Source organism: Engraulis encrasicolus, chromosome 5 (genome assembly GCF_034702125.1).
Source record: "Engraulis encrasicolus isolate BLACKSEA-1 chromosome 5, IST_EnEncr_1.0, whole genome shotgun sequence".
Lineage (NCBI taxonomy): Eukaryota > Metazoa > Chordata > Actinopteri > Clupeiformes > Engraulidae > Engraulis > Engraulis encrasicolus.
The window spans coordinates 2,017,528-2,020,027 of record NC_085861.1 but is presented as its reverse complement, the minus strand read 5'-3'; the positions used below and the strand labels follow the sequence as shown (position 1 = coordinate 2,020,027).

Genomic DNA, 2,500 nt, shown 5'->3' with positions numbered 1-2,500 from the left:
TACCAGTCTATCACTGTTACCTGTCCTGTCTTGCACTTCATGTCAGTCTGTAAAATGTCAGTGGCATGGTATACAGAGAAAACATAATTTAATTTCCCTTGCATGGCTTGTGCAAATGAAGAAAGTGACAATAAAAGCTGACTTCAATCTCCATAGAAACCGGATAGTCCGAATCCGCCGCATACAATTTGATGTCACCCACTTGGGCGCTCTATTCAGGAAGTGGATCTGAAACTCACGGCCATGCAGGAAGTGGAATTGAAATGAATTTGAATGGCAGGAAATGGAATTGAAACTCAAAGCAATCCAGAGATGGTTTCCAAAGCACATGCCAGTGCGATTTAGGCCTATACTGTGTGTTCAGCCACGGTGGCCAGCGGTTTCCCCAAGTCACCAGACTTTCAGTCTCTACTCGAAAGTGATTCAAAAAGACGATCAGTGCTATGGACATATTGTATTGAATCAAACTAATACCTGCAGTATATCAGACAAATAGAATCTCTAATGATCTTATGAACCTTAAACCTTAATATAACACAAAACAGGATATATGCTACTGAGATATGTCATACCCAAGAGTAAGTTACTACACACACACACAGAGCGCAGCTTGCCACTACTCCATTTAGTTTCAGAGGAAGTGTGGACTAGATACACACACCACATGAAAAGTCTGTGGGGAGTGAAAGGTCCTCTCTCGCTCTCCTCCAACTCTCTCTATCTCTCTCTCCCTCTCCTCCAACTTTCTCTCTCTCTCTCTCTCTCTCTCTCTCTCTCGCTCTCCTCCAACTCTCTCTCTCTCTCGCTCTCCTCCAACTCTCTCTCTCTCTCGCTCTCCTCCAACTCTCTCTCTCTCTCGCTCTCTCCTCCAACTCTCTCTCTCTCTCTCTCACTCTCCTCCAACTCTCTCTCTCTCTCCTCCAACTTTCTCTCTCTCTCTCTCTCCCTCTCTCTCTCTCTCCTCCAACTTTCTCTCTCTCTCTCTCTCTCTACTGTGGAAACTTTCACTTCCTTATCCTTTTGAATACAAAAATCATACTTATAAGCGTAAACCGGAGTGAGTGTATTTGCCTAGTGTGTGTGCCAATTTTGGTCCCCTAGGGGAAATTCTTTCTCTGCATTTATCCCATTTGGACTAGTGAATCACATTGAAGTACACACACTAGTCCGTAGCAGTGGGCTGCCTGCTGAGCGGCGCCCGGGGAGCAGTGTGGGGGTTAGGTGCCTTGCTCAAGGGCACTTCAGCCATGGTCCGGTCGGGCATTGAACCGGGAACCCTTGGGTTGCCAACCCAGTGCTCTAACCACTGAGCCACGGCTGTATATGTGCTTGCTCTTGTGTGCTGAATCTTATACTAGTGTGTGTATAGTGCAGACGTGGGCAAACTCAGGTCCGGGGCCACATGCGCCCCCCTGAGCCATTTCATGTGGCCCCCAGAGCCAATACAGAAAGACAGCTTTTCAATCCAAATTCAAACGGTTACTCAACATTCTTAAAATTCTACCTAAAACAAGAGTCTTGCGGATTTAAGATTAACCAAATACACAGGCTTCTTCATCTTAATAAATTTAATTATTGCTGCCAAGTTACAGCATGTTTTATCATTGACATGGGCAAGTTGTCTGTGGCATCCGGCCCTTTGGTCAATATTCTAAACCCAATGCGACCCTCAAGCCAAAATAATTGCCCACCCCCGGTATAGTCTGTGTATAGACTAGTGTGTGTGCATGTCTGTATTGTGTGTGTGTGTGTGTGTGTGTGTGCGTGAGAGATGCTCCGATCAATCTATTTAAGATATTGCCTAAAAATAGCCTGATCTGCAACTGGCATAGAGCGCCGATCGAAAAGCCGATCGTGAGATATTATTGTTTGTTTTGCCTTAAAACCTGGCGCTGCACATATGAGGCCGCTGGCTCTGAAACTCAGCTGCAATAGAAAGCATCTTCACCTGCTTTGAACTTTTCAGCATTCCCCCATTCATATCTGCATCAACATGGTCTGATTTGCCGAGCCATGCAACGTTTGCCTGACGTTTGTAATTTGCAAAGGACATGTAAATGTCAGTTGACAATTTTGAATAACACATAGTTGCCTAAGGCAGCACGCGACAACTTCACGTCATCAGCACAAACATGTCAATGCATTGTTTTAAAAGTTGTAGTTGACAACCAGTCGATAAGGTTTTAGTCGCTGAAATACCTTAAAGTGATACTGTCGCATTTTTGGAAATAAGCTTATATTACACCTCCCCTTGAGTTAAATAATAGGGTTTTACCGTTCTCCTGCACTTTGAACCGTTCTCTGGGTATGGCAGCGCAAATTTTACCTCCAAGCTAGCAGTTAACATTGAGTCCTATGAGACCAGCTGGCGGCTAACAGTGATAGTGAATAGTCTGTTTATAAAAACTAACAGTGATAATGAATAGTCTGTTTATAAAAACTAACAGTGATAATGAATAGTCTGTTTATAAAAACTAACAGTGATAATGAATAGTCTGTT

The 2,500-nt window shown here is 43.9% G+C and overlaps 1 protein-coding gene across 2 annotated transcripts in view; it reads right to left on the bottom strand.

Moving 5' to 3' along the window:
- Positions 1-2,500, bottom strand: part of gsdmeb (gasdermin Eb) — a 26,774-nt gene that overhangs the window by 14,686 nt on the left and 9,588 nt on the right. The window lies entirely within an intron of this gene.